The sequence below is a fragment of the Aegilops tauschii genome, chromosome 6 (genome assembly GCF_002575655.3).
Source record: "Aegilops tauschii subsp. strangulata cultivar AL8/78 chromosome 6, Aet v6.0, whole genome shotgun sequence".
Classification (NCBI taxonomy): Eukaryota; Viridiplantae; Streptophyta; class Magnoliopsida; order Poales; family Poaceae; genus Aegilops; species Aegilops tauschii.
Window position 1 is genome coordinate 207,490,268 of NC_053040.3, and position 19,214 is coordinate 207,509,481.

Here is a 19,214-nt window from a genome sequence, read left to right on the forward strand (position 1 = left end):
TTTTTCTGAGGGTATATTTTCGCCCAAGTCCCTGAGTTTTCAACAGCATGTGTGCATCTTCATCATGTCATAACTTCATGCATATAGTTCCGTTTTGCATGCATGATATATCAGAATGTTCATTGTAAGATTCTCTTAATTTGGTTCCATTGTGCCATGCTTGTTTGAGTCCATATTGATGCCCTAATCATTGTTGCAAGAGTGCTATATGATGTTAACTGCTGTCTGTTATCAGAACTTGGTGATTTGTCTTTTTCATTGCTTTTTGTGTGTGCATCCGATGAGCATGAGCTCTACATGTGTTTTGAACTACATCATTCCATCTTTACAGAGGTGTTTGCCTTGTATTATTTTGATCTATTTGGTGACTATCACAAGCATGCAAAGTAGCCTCCGTGATGTTGCTGATTTCTGTGACTTAGCAGACTAAGTCCGAGTCTGTTACATTTTGTTGCTATGTTGACATGCTGCTACCATAAGTTCTATGCATAATCTGGAGATGTTCACTAAGGATGTTTTGTTATACATGTTATTCTCTATCCATCCATGCCCTTGGTTGCATTTATGGGTTGCGGTATATTGTCGTAATCTTACTCCAAACTTGCTAAATAATGTTGCTGCCAGTCTGTTAACTTTAAGTTCAGTTTTGCCATGTTTAGCTTCATAAATGTGCCTACTTATTGTTGGTCACCTTGTCATGCCATGTAATGCTCTGTGGTGAGTGGTACAAGCTCACCAACATGCCTACTTATCGTTGTTTCTGCCATGAACTGTTATTTTCACTGTCGGAATCTGTCATATTACTTGCCATGTTTGCATGGATGCTACCATGTTTTCTGTTGATCTTTTGAATTAGTTCATTAAAGTAGTTTATTTCTTTGTCTTTAGGACTATCATGTGATGCTTAATTTTGCCATGATATCTTGATGTAACTTGTTGTTTGATAGCTCTAAACATTGCAACCTGATGTTATTTCTGCCATGCCTAGAGATTTTCTGCGAAGTGTGTGAACTGTTATTATTTGCAATCTTGCCATGCCTTTTTGAGTATGTTCTTGTGGTTTCTGGAGATAGCTCAGTGTTCATGTTTTGTAATGCTTTACCTGTAGATCACGTCCATGCCTTTTGTTTTCATGTTAAGGTGATGTAGCATATTTTCTTGATGCTTGCAATATGCCTAGTTGCTGTTTGTACAGATTGTTGCTATATCTTGTTTGGAGTGTATGTGTTGCACCGTTGCTCCGTTTTGAGCATGCTCTATATGTAACTTGCTTAGTTTTGCATTTAGTTTCATCATATTATGTTGCATCTTTGTTTTGAATGTGTTTGCTTGATGTTTGAATGCATTTTGCATCAATGCCATGTTTAATTGTTTTGCTCATATCTTCTAGGCCGTAGCTCCGAATCTAATGAACTTTATATGTAACTTGACTAGAATTTCGTGTAGGTTGTCTTGGTGCATCTTAACTTGCTATTTAACAACTTGAACATAAGGCTTATTCAGATCTGGACCAATTTCAAAATTTGCATATGAGGACTTACCGGAATTGTCATATGTTGTTTCCGGCCTCATTTAAACTTGTTTTGATGTGTTGCTCTTGTATGCATCATCTCTTGCCATGAGTAGCTTCATGTAGCTTTGTCATGCATCCGGCTTGGTTGTGCATCATGTCTTGTTTATGTGTTGTGTGTTTACCTTGTTGTTTGCTTCTTTCCGGTTGTGCTCCTTCTTGTTAGTTCCTGTTTCGTTGCGATCGTGAGGATTCGTTCGTCTACGCTTGGTTCGTCTTCGCGGCTTCATCTTCTTCATGGACTCTTTCTTCTTCCTAGCGGGATTTCAGGCAAGATGACCGTTACCCTGGATCTCACTACTATCATTGCTATGCTACTTGCTTCGTTCTATCGCTATGCTGCGCTACCTATCACTTGCTCTTCAAGCCTCCCAGATTGCCATGTCAGCCTCTAACCTTTTTCACCCTTTCTAGCAAACCGTTGTTTGGCTATGTTACCGCTTTTGCTCAGACCCTCTTATAGCGTTGCTAGTTGCAGGTGAAGATGAAGAAGTTTGTTCCATGTTGGAACATGGATATCATGAACTTTGTTGGGATATCACAATATCTTTTATTTAATTAATGCATCTATATACTTGGTAATGGGTGGAAGGCTCGGCCTTATGCCTGGTGTTTTGTTCCACTCTTGCCGCCCTAGTTTCCATCATACCGGTGTTATGTTCCTTGATTTTGCGTTCCTAACGTGGTTGGGTGTTATGGGGACCCCTTGACAGTTCGCTTTGAATAAAACTCCTCCAGCAAGGCCCAACCTTGGTTTTACCATTTGCCTATCACCTATTTCTTTTCCCTAGGGAGTCGTGCTCCCGAGGGTCATCTTTATTTTAACCCCCCGGGCCAGTGCTTCTCCAAGTGCTGGTCCAAACCGAGCGATGTCCGGCGCCCCCTCGGCAACCAGGGTCTATGCCAACCCGACGTCTGGCTCATCCGGTGTGCCCTGAGAACGAGATATGTGCAGCTCCTATGGGGATTTGTCGGCACATTCGGGCGGTCTTGCTGGTCTTGTTTTACCATTGTCGAAATGTCTTGTACCAGGATTCCGAGACTGATCGGGTCTTCCCGGGAGAAGGAATATCCTTCGTTGACCGTGAGAGCTTATAATGGGCTAAGTTGGGACACCCCTGCAGGGTATAAACTTTCGAGAGCCGTGCCCGCGGTTATGTGGCAGATGGGAATTTGTTAATGTCCGGTTGTAGAGAACTTGACACTTGACTTAAATAAAACGCATCAACCGCGTGTGTAACCATGATGGTCTCTTTTCGACGGAGTCCGGGAAGTGAACACGGTTTTTGGGTTATGTTTTGACGTAAGTAGGAGTTCAGGATCACTTCTTGATCATTGCTAGTTTCACGACCGTTCCATTGCTTCTCTTCTCGCTCTTATTTGCGTATGTTAGCCACCATACATGCTTAGTCGTTGCTGCAACCTCACCACCTATCCTTTCCTTACCCATTAAGCTTTGCTAGTCTTGATACCCATGGTAATGGGATTGCTAAGTCCTCGTGGCTCACAGATTTCTACAACAATAGTTGAAGCTACAGGTTTTGCAATGATCATGACGCAAGAGTGATGTTTGCTTGTTTAGGAGTTCTTCTTCTGCTTCTTCTCCGATCAGAAGATAGGTTCCAGGTCGGCAGCCTGGGCTAGCAGGGTGGATGTCGTTTGAGCTTCTATTTGTGTTTCATCCGTAGTCGGATGTTGCTCTTATGTATGATGTTGTTGTATTCATGTGGCATTGTATGCCTCTTGTATGTATCCCCAACTATTATGTAATGGTATGATGTAATGATATCCACCTTGCAAAAGCGTTTCAATATGCGGGTCTATCCTTGGTGGGACCTTCGAGTTCCTCTCGGATAGGGTCGCATATTGGGCGTGACATAATGGCCGTCATCGCCCCGTGGACAGAACCATTCCTGGCCTACCTAACCAGGCAGGAACTACCCGAGGACCAAAATGAGGCACGCTGCATAGTGCGGCGGTCTAAAGCCTACAAGGTCCACGAGGGAGAGCTTTATAAGAAAAGCACTACCGGAGTCCTTCAAAGGTGCATCTCCGAAGAGGAAGGGCGGAAGCTTTTGGTAGAAATCCATGCTGGACTCAGCGGCCACCACGCCGCAGCCCGGGCCCTTGTAAGCAAGGCCTTCCGTACAGGTTTCTATTGGCCGACGGCCCGAGAAGACGCACAGGACCTTGTTCAACGTTGCGTCGGTTGCCAACTTTTTGCAAACCAAAGCCATATGTCGCCTACCTCTCTCCAAACAATCCCCATTACTTGGCCCTTTGCGGTCCGGGGGCTTGATATGGTCAAACCCCTCAAAGGGGGAACCCATAAGAAAAAATACCTATTGGTCATGGTGGACAAATTCACCAAACGGATAGAAGCCAAACCAGTCAAAACGGCTGAATCCGGACCGGTGATAGACTTCATATCTGGGGTTGTACACCGTTATGGCATCCCCCACAGCATCATCACCAACAACGGCTCGAACTTTACAGCCGACGAGGTAAAACTTTGGTGCAGCAACATGGGCATCAGGCTCAATTATACTTCTGTCTATCACCCGCAAACTAACGGTCAAGTCGAGCGAGCAAATGGTCTTATCATGAGCTACATTAAACCCAGATTAGTACGGTCCTTAAAGGAATCAAACACACACTGGGTAGAGGAGCTCGACTCCGTACTATGGGGGCTGCGGACCACGCCGAATCGCACTACCGGATACACACCGTTTTTATGGTGTACGGTGCAGAGGCGGTACTGCCCTGCGACATAATTCATGATTCACCTCGAGTGCGCATGTATGAAGAAAAAGAGGCCGAGCTCGATCGGCGGGACAGTTTGGACGCCCTGGAGGAGGAGCGTGACGTGGCAAAAGCCCCTTCCGCATTCTATCAGCAACAGGCTCGAAGGTATCAAAGCAGAGAAGTACGGGCCAAAGCTTATAACATTGGCGAACTCGTTCTATGCCTACCGGAGAAGAAAAAGAACAAGCTCAAGCCCAAATGGGAAGGTCCCTTCATTATTGACCAGGTTCTGACCGGTGGAGTGTACCGTCTGCGGGATGCATCGGATAATCGACTCGAGCCAAACCCATGGAACGCAGCCAGACTCCGAAGGTTCTACGCCTAGTGCCGGACTCTATGTTCGTCTCCTTACCTCCGTCAATTTTTTACATATCCGTTATCTGTCTTTTCTCTCTTTCTCTCTTTTTTTCCTTTTCTTCAAGGCCTTAAAAGGCTAAATTGTGTCTTGACTACACAATCTGGACGCGCTAACAGCGCTCATTATACTTGGGGGCTTCTTATACATAAGCTTAATATAACTATTTTCCGGGCTTTATGCCCCACACATGTGTTATTCTTCCACATGTACCTTTTTTCACCATTATATGCATCGATATGACTTTTTGGCCAAGCTGGGTTGCCTGGCTCTTGTGTTTATGCCCTATGTTCCCGTTAATTCGGCTAGGGCATAAGGGGAGCACCTCTGCGATTGTTACTGCCGGGTCAGCCGGATGTGTACCTCAGACTGGGTGAAGCCGAAAGCTAGCGTTCTTAAGGGGATACTCGGTCGGTGAACAAAAGATGACTTTTATTTATTTTAATACATGCCCCCAGATGTTCATAGCCTGCATCTCTTTTCGCAGTTCGGACATGCACATTAGGGCATGCGTACCTAGGGAAAGGAACCCTTAACGGAACTATTCTCCCTGGAAGATGTTTCTTACTATCCATGTAATATAACATAGCTAGTTGGGTACTTGTCTGTTCAAGCACTTATGACCCCTATGCCTGGTTTCCACGTGTACCCCGGTTTTTACATAACTGAGCGGGTATTCGGATACACTCCGGACTATCGGGTCCAGAGGTCGAAGCGAAAAGGTCCGCCATGACAAATGATTTACAATCCGGCTAGGGACAATATATGTCACCTGAAGTACACAGTCACTTAGACTGACTAAATTCTTCTTCTATACCATCCAACAGGCTGCCTAGCCTACAATCCTATTGTGAATACTTTGCGGCTAATTCTACTTGGTCATACACCAAACTGACGGGGATCTCTTTCCCATCGGGCCCCACAGGTCCGACCTCGGCCATGTGGTTTGGGTCAGCTTTGGTATATCGCGTCTTCACCATGGCCCAGGCTTCCCTTGCACCTTGTCGGCAGGCTGATATCTTCCATAATCGAAAGCGCCGCCGCGCTCCCTTGAGCTTCTCTATAAGCTCCCCCATGCCTCTTGGCGGGGAGGCGGATGGCCACAAGGCTTGGGCAATACCCTGCATCACCTGCCGAACTTGTTTGTGCAGTTGTGAGAGCTCTGGTAGAAGATCACCCGCAGACCCGGGCATCTCCTCCGCGGGATGACCCGTCAGCATACCTGCAGACATAACTCTGTTAGCCGACTTCTTCGCCGAACTCTTTCAAAAGTTCGTTCAAGCACTTATTGAAAATGCCGCGTCGAATCCGCTTATTCTCCTTCACGGAGTCCGCAAGCTGGGCTCGAACATCTTTCAGTTCCACGCCCAACTGGATATTGGCGTCTTGGAGATCATTTTTCTCCTGCCTAACTCGCGTAAGCATGCTCTCGCCAGCATTTAGCTGTCGATTAGCACGTTGCGCATCCCCCGGCACGGCCTCCGGATTCACTCCGGAGTCATCTGCAACATCTATTGTTAGATTTGCATGCATGCCGCATACTATCTGGTACCTGTCATTCTTTGCAATGGAAACAAGTGTTACCAGAGGGGACCTTCTCGGACTCCTTCAACGCGGCAACTGCGGCCCGTAGCTGGGCTTTGCACTCTTCCAGCTCTTGAGACAATTGGGTTTTCTTCTCTGTAAGAACCTGCACCAATAATGATCCTTAAATCAGTTGTGTCAACTGTTTCTAGTCTTAGGGACTACTGATATATATAATCATCAGATTTTCTTACCCGTATATCCTTTACATACTGGTCCGTGGCTCTGGCAAGACCATTTTGAGCGGCACGGATGTACGCGTCTCCTGAGTTGAAGGCATCAAACGCCTCTTGGGAGAAACAAGCGTCACGGAGTACGGCCCGGCGACGCCAGTGATTCATGGCGCTCTCCACTTCGGAATTTGTAGCGGATAATCTATCCGCATCCTTTGTAGGAGGAGCATCCGGCGTTCGCCCAGTGTTAGCTTCCGCCTCTATGTCCGGCCCTGGAGCCCGACTGGTGGAGGCTTGATCGGCAACCTCTTCGGACATAGTCCGGCGAGCGTATTTCCTACTAGGAAACATGGACGTTATTAAATTTTAAAAGACGACAACCACGGAGCGAGGTTCTGTATCATACCTCTGCGACGGCGTCTCAGTCATGACCGCCTTCCTTTTTAGCCTAACCGGCTTCGGTGCCCCTTGTTGGTGAATCACTGCGGGTTCGGCATGGCGTCCCGAGGGCCTTCCCTGTAAGACACCATATGTGTACGGTAGGTGAAGTGCAAAAAAGGGGATCCTTCTCGGAAGTTGGGACTCCGGTTTTACTTACATGCGATGCAGGGAGTAGCCCAGGATAGTCGGCTATGATGGCCACCATGGCATCATCGCAGCTCAATTGATAGAATGTCCTGTCGATCAGCTCCACAAATATGTCCGGATCCTCTTCGAGTCCGGGATCGAGGGCCCGGTCAGGGTCCTCCGGTTGTGGAGGCGGGCTGTTGACCTCCCTTACAACTTTTCGCAGTTCCTGCCATGAAACGGCAAGGTAAGTACTGATGATGAAGAATGCGGGAAGGCTGGGAGTAAAAAGTGACAGCTCACCCAGCTTGGAGGGTTGTACATGGAGAATCCATCCCGTGGCTTAATGCGGATGAACTCCTCTTCCTCTCCCTTGTACAAATCGGACAGAATTTTTGCTAGAGCAGCAACTGAGTCCGGTCCCTTACGCCCGCAGTGAGTGGCATCATCTTCCCCGTTAAAGTGCCACATGGGGTGCCCTCGATATTGAAGTGGCTGTACCCCTGCATTATACATATTGACATAACCTCGATTATTGTTAGTCCTGATTGAGCCAACATTTTTATCCGGCCCATCAGGTAAAGGACTTCTCTATTATCTTGCACCTGAGGGCTCCGAGGGCGCCAGCTGTGGCATTTCTTCAGGGGAGCATTGTCGAACTCAGGGAGGCCCATCCAAATAGGGTTCGGAAGGGGGACGTCCTCCATATAAAACCACTCCGAATGCCAGTCCTCGGATGTCTTCTTCGGAGTACCGGACAGGTATCCGGTCCCGGCGATGCGCCATATTTCGGCTCCGCCCACTTGGTACAGTGACCCCTCCTGTGTACGGGGTACGAGGAAGAATAGCCTCTTCCATAGCTCGAAATGAGCTTCGCAGCCTAGAAATAGCTCGCAAAGGGCGACATGGCCAACAATGTGTAATATGGAGGCGGGAGTGAAATTATGCAGCTGGAGGCCGTAGAACCCCAGGAGCCGGCGGAGGAACGGATGAATTGGAAATCCAAGCCCTCTTAATAAGTAAGGGACGAGGCATACCCGCCCCCCCATGGATGGGCTGGGAAAGATCTCCTCTTGCTCCCCGCCGTTATAGGTGGCGAGCCCGGCTCGAACGGGGACCATATACGCTGGAGGGAGAAATCCCTGGGTCTGCAACTCTACTAATTGGCTGTGGGGGACGGAACACTTCTTGCAATTGCCGGGCTTAGGGCTACGGGAGCGAGAGGAGGAGCTGCGACGACCGACCATGTTAGAATGGATTTTTTCCGGGCGCGCTCCGATGGGTACTCGCTGTGGGAGGATGGTGTGATCTGGATCTAAGAATCCCCGTCTCTTTAATAGACGTTTTACCCACATGGCTAGGGTGGCAATTGTAAAAATGCCCCGACTTCTCGCATTTGCTCGACGCGTGGAGAATATCCATTATTAGGCGCGGAAGCCAAGGAGTACAACATTTATGGGAAGCCGGACACTACTCAAACAAGTGTTCAGAATTTGGAGAAGAACCCGCCTTGCAATGCCGAAGACAATCTGCGCGCCGGACTCATCATCATTGAAGCCTGGTTCAGGGGCTACTGAGGGAGTCCTGGATTAGGGGGTCCTCGGACAGCCGGACTATATACTTCTCCTGGACTGTGAAGATACAAGACTCAAGACTTCGACCCGTGTCCGGATGGGACTCTCCTTGGCGTGGAAGGCAAGCTTGGCAATACGGATATGAAGATCTCCTCCCTTGTAACCGACTCTGTGTAACCCTAGCCCCCCACCGGTGTCTATATAAACCGGAGGGTTTAGTTCGTAGGACCAACAACAATCATACCATAGGCTAGCTTCTAGGGTTTAGCCTCTACGATCTCGTGGTAGATCAACTCTTCTAATAATCATATCATCAAGATCAATCAAGTAGGAAGTAGGGTATTACCTCCATCGAGGGGGCACGAACCTGGGTAAACATTGTGTCCCCTGCCTCCTGTTACCATCCACCTTAGACGCACAGTTCGGGACCCCCTACCCGAGATCCGCCGGTCTTGACACCGACAGGTAGCACCTCCCAGTACTAGCCCAGCGGAGCCCAGTCCCGGACATGGCTCCTCTGATCAAGCAGGCCTCCTGCGCCAGTCGATGACGAGGATGTGGGAAAGGCATCGTTAACGTCAATGCGGGAATAATTGCTTTAACTAAAAAATAACAACAAATGTGACTTGTTCAAAATATGACATGTCCACTTGAAAACGAATCAACCTAGAATTCTGTTCAATACACCTAAAAATAAACTAGTTCTATAATTTTCTTACTAAAAATAAACTAGTTCTATAGTAAAATTTTAATTAGATCATCAAATCACATATACCTAAATTTTCTTGCTAAAAATAAACTAGTTCTATTAATTCAACTAGTTCAACTAAACACTTACTATAAATAAAGATAAACTAGTTCTTACTAAAAATAAACTAGTACAACTAGTTCTATTAATTTTCATACTAATTCCATTAAACACTTACTAGAAAACAGTAAAAAATTACATTATACAAGAATAGTAAAAAAGAGTTTAGGGTTTAGGAGAGATGGAGGGAGGAGGGGGTGGGAGGAGGGAGGAGTAGGAGGGAGGAGAGAGAGGAGGAGGGGGAGGAGGGCGGTAGGATCGGAGTAGGGGAGGAGGGCTGTGGGATCGAAGGAGGGAGGAGGGGGCAGCCGGGGGAGGAGGGAGGAGGGGGCTGCCGGAGGAGGGGACGGCCGGAGGAGGAGGGAGGGGAGGAGGGAGAAGGGAGAAGGAGGGATGGAGGGACTACCTCAGTGGAGGAGGAACGGCGGTGGCGGGCGACGATGGTCGTCGGGGAACAACGGCGGCGGCGGACGACGGGGGTGTGGGGGAGAGTGAGTGAGAGGGTCGGCCGCGTGGGGACGATAAGGTAGGGTTAGTAGCAGCGCGGGTTGATGAAAACCTCTACTACTACGGAGCATAGTAGTAGCGCTGGATAGGGATACACGCTGCTGCTAAGTGGGGCTAGCCAAATGCGCCCAGTTCAAACTTAGTAGCAACACGTTTTGCTAACGCGCGCTACTGCTAAGAGGATAGCAGTAGCATGTTTTACTGCAACGCGCTACTACTAAGTTGCCGTAGCGCCTCATTTTATCCAGCTCTACTGCTAAGATTCTGTGTATAAGGTTTTCCCTAGTAGTGAGAGTTGTTGTAACAAAGCAACAAGCATCATGTCTGGGTTGGTCCCATTTTGTTCACTATGTAATGGGAAAAGACAACAATACAATAGCTTCAATTCAACATTTATTTAAAATAGTACCAATACAAGTAGCACAACATGTCAAAGCACACTGCACAATCATGTGGATGAAGGCCTGTACTGACCTTTCATGAGGCGGACAAGATAAAATACGAATCTACCAACACGAATAGGAAATCCAATCTCGTTTTGTGCAGTTCCACTGAAATCAAGCAAAGTTGCCAGTGTGACATTTAAGTTCGCTATAGCAACAAGTGGAATAGATATCCCTGTTTTAATAGAGGCAAAAAAGGAAACAATTACTAGCCAAGAAAGGAGGATGAAACATACGGCGACAAAAAGAAGCATCTAACTTATCTTGATGGAAAACAAAGTAGGACAGTAGCATTTCTAAAACGGTTGCATTGATTCATATTAACAGAGACATTCTCAAAACAACATTCATTAACAATGTAATTTACTTTTAACAGTGGCATTGCTTCAATTTTCCGGCGGCATTCTTAGATTAACAATAGCAAAATAGTTGTACGGGACATGGGACATGCCAGCACCATGTGCGTCCACACATATAAATGGGTGATGCAGAGTATGTTCCCAAGCAGCATATCTGCATTAGTCCCATATTTGTTCTCTTTGAACCTTTTTCCTATGTGAGGGCAGCAAATCTAGCCCTGCACAAACTACTCAACACCCAGTTTCTTTCCTTTTTCAACAAACAGATCAGTTCCTTACAGATGTGTGTATTGACCTTTTTCCCTTTTCAACCAACAAAGCGGCTGGATAGCCAGTCTATACTACTTTCCCTCCCTCCTTTCCTCATTGAACCATGTCCTAGATTAATGCTCCACCCCACCCCACCCTTCTTTCCTCTTTCAACCAAGACCTAGATTCGACTACAGAATCGAAAAAGATCAGCATGCAGCTAGAGCAATGACGGTTTCAAAGAAAGTTATACCTTAGGGTCATCCGGATGTGGCTAGGCGTGCGACCGGAGGCCGGATCTGCCCACGCTACGTAAGGCAGCGAGGAAGAAGGGGTCGGTGGCCCTCCCGCACAAGCGCTGGGTGAAAGAGAACATCATAGCCGGTAGTCGATTGCCTCCCTCGCCGAAGGCGACAGAGTGAACGCTGCATCTCCTCCCCTTCCCGATGCGACGGCATCTGGACGGCTCCTTCACCAGCTGTGAGGGGGGAGAGAGAGACAGAGGCCAACACAGTCTTGTTTAGATCTGGTGAAGAGGGTGAGAGACTGTGACTATAGCAAACCCAAACAAAGGAACGTTGAGCCTCAAGTGTGTATATATATGTAGCGTGGCGAGAGTGTGGAGAGTGCAAACCCTAGCAAACAAGCGCTGAGGCTCCAGCTTATATAGTACTTATATAGTACTCGTGTATCTCTACCTAATAATAAAGCACGTGGGGTTTCTGCCCGTTTGTTGCACCGTTTTGCAAAAAAGCCCCTGCATTTTCATGAAATCAACCCGCAGTCCGGATTTAAGTCACACCGAACCGTTATTTTATAGTTTTTCGAAACCCCCCCTGACTTTTCAGATATTCCATCCGCGGATCATATTTAAGTCAAACAAATGTTTTTCTAAACCATCCATATCTTTTAAACCGTAACTCCGATTTAAACATGTTATATATGAAATTTGATTAGAAAAATATGTAGAATATGAATATAAGATTATTTTAACCTTTTAAGTATTTATAAATATTATTTTCGAAGATATTTAAGTCAAATAAATGGTTTTTTAAATTATACGTATCTTTTAAACCGTAACTCTGATTTTAAAATGTTATATATGCAATTTGATTAGAAAAATGTGTGGAATCTGAATATGATGTTAATTTTACCTGTTAAATATTTTTTAGATATTGTTTTGGAAGAAAACTTACAACTATAGAGCACGATCCATTTTTCTTTCATACATGCAGTGATCCGGGCTGCAAATAAACACCCAGTATAGTCATCTAGGAAAAAGAAAATATCGAGAACTACCCATGCATACCTCTGAATATATCGCAGGGGAAAACAACAGATTTCTCATCGCGAGTGTGAGAGAAAGCGAGGGAGAGAGAGAGAGAGGGGGGGAGAGGGAGGAGAGAGAGAGAGACGTCTTAGGATTAACCACATTCAAACATGTTTTGGTTTGTGTGAACACTAAGGCCATCGCCGGCGAGAGTGAGAAGAAGGATAAGCGGCAACACAAATATGATGCGTCGCTAAAATAAAGGAGATGGACCTATGGTGGTCTTGAGAGATGGTTGTTCGGTTAAGAGTGTGTGTTGTGTTTTTTCTCCCATTGCAACGCACGGGCTCTTTTGCTAGTACTACTAATATATAGTGGAGTGGTTTTCTTTTTCTCTCCATAACAATCATTTTAAATTATGTAAGTACGAAACAAAACTCTTTATTTAACGTACAAATGAAGAAAACTACTTACAATCAACTAACGATCCACACGTCCTGGTGGCACTTCCTGTCTTCACGTGCGGTACACTACCCTCTGTTAAGTGAACAACCACACACGCGCCAAATTATCGAAAAGGTGTGAGAGTGTGTATAGATAAAGAATTTTAATTTCAATTATCGGAAAGGTTTGAGAGTATGTACAGTTTGCCCTCTCTCAATAATTATGGTTTGTTGTGTTCGGCCAAAACTTAGTCAAACTTCACAAAGTTTGACTTCAGTCAAATTTAATATGCAGAGTAAATAAAAACGGAGGGCTACAACGTCCATCCGGATTTTTAGTCCACACCATTTTTTTAATCTCTGACCACATATTTAGTTAATAGCTGGACAAATAAAATTACATGGGAGCTGAAGACAAAGTTGTGAGAAGGCTTAGAAATCAAAACAAAACTTATTCTGTTAGTACCAACGTCGATCCTTCTTCGAGGAAACATTTGGTTCATAGTCATTTTTGTGATAAAATTGCACTAATGTGAAAGACGACTACGTCTCCAATGCAACCAAGGTGAACTACTGAAGGATATCATCTTTGTGGGTAACAAGCAAAGAGCACTGATGGAATACATCTTGTTTTTATGGAAAATCAACCAGCTTCACCAGCCGATGCAACCATGAAATGCAACCATGAGCACGGATAGGTCATCGTGTTGATGCATCATCCATTTGGCATCAAGTTTCGGCGAGGCACCAATGAAGTTCGACAAATCCTCACTGTGGTCCGTTTCTTCTTGGTAATCAAGCTCGAGGAAGGAAGAACCACGTGGCATAGGATAGTCAGGCGGAACAACAATGGCCTTCCAATTTTTTGTAGTTCCAATAAAATTGAGGAAGACATGCCCGGGTATGGAGATACGCATCATTGTTTGCAAAAATATAAAAAAGGGATATAGTGTTGTTACTTTCTTTTGGCAGTGGTACAAGATTAACAGAGACATCTCAATTATCAATAAAATTAATGAAAAGTACACCAACAAACAGAAGCATCATGATTATCTGGATTGGAACTAAACCGGGGTACCTGAGAAAAAAAGCAGGAAAGAAGCATTAATGAAAAGTACCTAAAAGGGGCGTCACTTTACCATGTGTCGGGTGGTAGGTGCGACATATGCCAACGGGTGGCTTATCATTGTGGGAGCCAGTAAGACGTCGCCGGTGCCTGGAAACGGGATGAGGCAAAGACATGCACGCCGGCGAATCTTACCCAGGTTCGGGGCTCTCCGTGGAGATAACACCCCTAGTCCTGCTCTGCGGGGTCTCCGCATGATCACTAGATCAAAACAAGTAGCTACAAGTGCTCCTTGAGCTGTCGGGTTAGAGGGAGAAGAAGGGCAAGGCTAGCTCTCCTTTTCTCTCTATATGGTGTGTGTAATTCTATGAGACCAACCCTTTGCATGGGTGCCCCGGGGGGTTTATATAGGCCTACCCCCAGGGGTACAATGGTAATCCGGCTGGGCGCGGGTCCCAGCCGTCAGTGTTCGTGTTCGCCGGCTTCTCCGCCGGCCATTGGGGCCCGCCGACTGGTGGGTCCCGCCGGCTGCCGGCCTCTTGGTCGACAGGCCGGCTCCACCGCTTGGGGGTCTTGTCGGCGGCTGGTTACTGTTGCCTCGCCCCTGATGACGAGGGCTTTGTCGAGGTAAGCGTGGCTACAGTGCCGCCGCCTGGCGGGCTCTCACTGTAGCCTCACCTCGTCTTGTCTCCTTAATGAGGCACATGTTTCGAGGGAGGGAGGTAGCCGGCTATTGGGAGCCGGCTACGCCCCCAGCCGACTAGGGGAGGTCGGGCCACCTTCGAGCGTCTCTCTGGCTAAAGGGGCACGCCGCCCGCGGGCCGTACTGGCGTCTGTCGTGGGTGACGTTGAGGCCAACATGGCTACAGTGCCACGCCGGACGGGAGATGGCTGACCCGTACGGCGTCCTGTGGCCATGCCTGCTTCGGGATTCGGGGGTAGTGGGCTGTACTGCGGCCACGCCCCGTCTTATCCCCGTTATGTGGATGCAGTCTTGGTGGGTGCGGTCTTGGCCGGCTTCTGGGAGTCGGCATTCTTCATGACCGGCTTCTGGGAGTCGATCCTCTTGGGGCCGGCTTCCTGGAGTCGGCCATCTCGTAGCTTTCTTGGGGAAGGTTTCTGAGACTGGGTCGCCGTCTGGGACTCGGCCCTGGGGATAGTCGGCCGGGGGAAGGCGGCCCTATGCTTTGTATGCTTGAAGGCTTGAACGGCCTGATAATTTTCTTAAAGAGCCAGGGGGAGTCGGTTAGGCTACCCGTGGCCATTTACTCCGACAGTAGTCCCCGAAGCTGGTTGGGCTTCGAGGTTGAGTGGAGGTCGAGAAGCTCGGGCAGCTTCTTATCTTGACGAGCCGGCAGCTGGGAGCCGGCTTCGGTTGGGCGCGCCGCCTTGGCGAATTTTTTTAAAGTCGGAGGGCGGGAGTCTGTTGGCGCGCGCCGGGCTGTGGGCCGGCCGCTCGCCGCCTGCGAACCACGTGGCATCTCTTGGCTGAAAAAAGCTTGCTAGCCCACGCGCGCGACAAGACGTCGCTGCAGGTCGGGGGCCCACCACTCCCACGCCCAGGCCCAGGCGCGGATTCTTTGCGGCCCAAAACCGTCTGCACGTCTTCCTGCGGCGGTTTCGGCACGTCTTTAGGGCATAGTAATCGTGGGACGTGGGGGAGTGGTGCAGTTAATCCCACGTCCCACCCCACGCCTCGCCTCCTCGGCTTCGCCGCACGAGGCTATAAGTAGGGGGAGGAGGGGAAGCGGCAGACGCTCGCACGCTCCTCTCCTCTCCACCATCTTCTTCCTCCTACTCTCCCTCACAGCAGCGCCTCGCCGCCGCGCCGTCCCACCATCCTTTTCCCCGCCGCCGCGCTCATTCTCGCCGGCCTCACGCCGCTATGCAGTACGGCGGGGACTGGGACGGCTCCAACGTCCATGAAGACCACGTCGAGTTCCTCCGCAAGACGCGGCGGTTGCCCGGCGCGGATAAGGTGCGGGTCCGCCTCGCGCCTGAGAAGGAGATCACGCCAGAGCCGGAGGAAAGCGAGTGGGTGGTCTTCCGCTCACATTTCTTGCGCGGCATCGGCTTGCCGGCGAGCGCTTTCTTCCATTCTTTTCTTGAATTCTACCAACTCCAGCCGCACCACCTCACCCCGAACACGGTGGTGCTGCTGTCCGCCTTTGTCACCTTGTGCGAAGGCTATCTCGGCGTCCTCCCCACCCTCGAGCTCTGGGGGGAGTTCTTCCAGTCCAAGCTAGGCAGGCGTATGCAGGGCGTGCCGGCTCAGAGTGGCGCGTTCATCGCAATGCGGAGGGTGGTAGCCGACAACCCCTTCCCCGTCATCACGCTAATCCAGTCGGTGAAGCTCTGGTAGAAGTCATACTTCTACGTGAAGAACGTCGCCCCGGAAGGCGACTACCTCAATTTGCCAGCTTACGTAGCCGGCCCGCCGGCGGGTAGGCGGCCCCAGTGGTCCTGTCGGGCCGTGACGCTGACGCCGGCTGGAGCCGCGGCTGTCGCCCGACTGCGGGTGATGATCCAGTCGGAGGGCCTGACTGGGCCCGACTTGCTGGCCGCCTTCGTCACGCGCCGGGTGCTTCCGCTCCAGAGCCGCCCTCATCTGATCTGTCAGATGAGCGGCCAGCTTGATCCGAGTCGGATGTGCACCAAGGACATGCCGCACGATGAAGTGGCCCACATGGTGAACTACCTTGCGAACTGCAAGCTCTCCGCAGAGTGGCAGTTTGGCAAGGAGCCATATTGCCGAGCTCACCCGCCGCCCACGGTATGTTCTCTTTTTCCCTTTCTTCTCTTAGTTTTGTCGCCGAGTTCCTTTTGGCCGACTCTGACTAGTCGGCGCGTCTCTGCAGAGTCCTCTCCTTCGGCTTGCAGGCGGGTCGGAGGCGGAGCGCCGATTCGTCCCCGACCGGACGGAGCACGACCTGGAGGACCCCGACTTGGGGGCGGCCGCCATGGATGACAACACCGAGGCGGGTGGCGACCAAGCCGGCGGCGAGGCAGGCGGCTCCGGCCTTGGAGTCAGCTTCGACGACTGGCCGGATGACGACGAGGCGGAAGTCGTCCCATGCCGCCAGCCGGCGTTTGGCCACGGCGCGGGTTCCTACGCCATGGCGCCTGCTCGGGGCGGCGGGCGGAAGCGTCGTGCCGCGTCGGGCTTGTTCGGCAGTCGGCCGAAGAAGCCCAAGGGCGGGGCAGCGGCGACCAGGCGGGAAGAGCCGGCCGCGAAGGCGGCCCGCTTTCGCAGGGCGGTGAAGCAGCCGCAGACGGTGTCGGCGTAACTATATACTCCTTCGTGTGTTCTTTTTTTGTTTTCTCTGGTAGTTCCTGAATCCTTGTCCTTTCTCAAAAAATTAGGGCTCCATTGTCGCTCGAGCGGGTTGCTGCCGCCTCCGTCGTGGGATTGTCGGGACGATCCGGGAGCACCACTCGCCGCGTGGACCCCCGTGCCGAGCTTCAGGCGGCGACGGAGCAGAACACGCGGGAGGCGCGGGAGGCGCGGGAGGAGCGGGAGGTGGAGGCATTGAGGGCGGCCTCCGCCAAGGCGGCGAAGGCGCGTGCCGATGCAGCGGCCAAGGCCCAAGCGGAGGCTGCGGCTGCGGCGATGGCGGAGGGGGCCTTGCTAGTCACCCCTCTGCGCGTCGCGGCGCCTGAGTGTTGGGGAACGTAGTAATTTCAAAAAAATTCCTACGCACACGCAAGATCATGGTGATGCATAGCAACGAGAGGGGAGAGTGTTGTCCACGTACCCTCGTAGACCGACAGCGGAAGCGTTATCACAACGCGGTTGATGTAGTCGTACGTCTTCACGATCCGACCGATCAAGTACCGAACGCACGGCACCTCCGAGTTCTACACACGTTCAGCTCGATGACGTCCCTCGAACTCCGATCCAGCCGAGTGTTGAGGGAGAGTTTCGTCAGCACGACGGCGTGGTGACGATGATGATGTTCCACCGACGCAGGGCTTTGCTAAGCTCCGCAACGGTATTATCGAGGTGTAATATGGTGGAGGGGGCACCGCACACGGCTAAAATATCGTATATCAAGTGTGTCCCTGGGGTGCCCCCCTGCCCCCGTATATAAAGGAGCAAGGGGGAGGCCGCCGGCCTAGGGAGGAGAGGCGCGCCAGAAGGGGGAGTCCTACTCCCACCGGGAGTAGGACTCCTCCTTTCCTTGTTGGAATAGGAGAAGGGAAAGGAGAAGGAGAAAGAAGGAAGGGGGTGCCCCCCTTCCCTAGTCCAATTCGGACCAGATCATGGGCAGGGGCGCGGCCACCTTTTGAGGCCTTTCTCTCCTTTCCTGTATGGCCCATTAAGGCCCAATACGAATTCCCGTAACTCTCCGGTACTCCGAAAAATACCCGATCACTCGTAACCTTTCCAAAGTCCGAATATAGTCGTCCAATATATCGATTTTTACGTCTCGGCCATTTCGAGACTCCTCGTCATTTCCCCGATCTCATCCGGGACTCCAAACTCCTTCGGTACATCAAAACTCAATAAAACTGTCATCGTAACGTTAAGCGTGCGGACCCTACGGGTTCGAGAACTATGTAGACATGACCGAGACACCTCTCCGATCAATAACCAATAGCGGGACCTGGATGCCCATATTGGCTCCCACATATTCTACGAAGATCTTTATCGGTCAGACCGCATAACAACATACGTTGTTCTCTTTGTCATCGGTATGTTACTTGCCCGAGATTCGATCGTCGGTATCTCGATACCTAGTTCAATCTCGTTACCAGAAAGTCTCTTTACTCGTTCCGTAATACATCATCCCGCAACTAACTCATTAGTCACCATGCTTGCAAGGCTTACAGTGATGTGCATTACCGAGTGGACCCAGAGATACCTCTCCGACAATCAGAGTGACAAATCCTAATCTCAAAATACGCCAACCCAACAATTACCTTTGGAGACTCCTGTAGAGCACCTTTATAATCACCCATTTACGTTGTGACGTTTGGTAGCACACATAGTGTTCCTCCGGTAAACGGGAGTTGCATAATCTCATAGTCATAGGAATATGTATAAGTCATGAAGAAAGCAATAGCAACATACTAAACGATCGAGTGCTAAGCTAACGGAATGGGTCAAGTCAATCACGTCATTCTCCTAATGAGGTGATCCTGTTAATCAAATGACAACTCATGTCTATGGCTAGGAAACATAACCATCTTTGATTAACGAGCTTGTCAAGTAGAGGCATACTAGTGACACTCTGTTTGTCTATGTATTCACACATGTATTATGTTTCCGATTAATACAATTCTAGCATGAATAATAAACATTTATCATGATATAAGGAAATAAATAATACTTTATTATTGCCTCTAGGGCATATTTCCTTCAGTCTCCCACTTGCACTAGAGTCAATAATCTAGTTCACATCGCCATGTGATTTAACATTAATAATTCACATCACCAT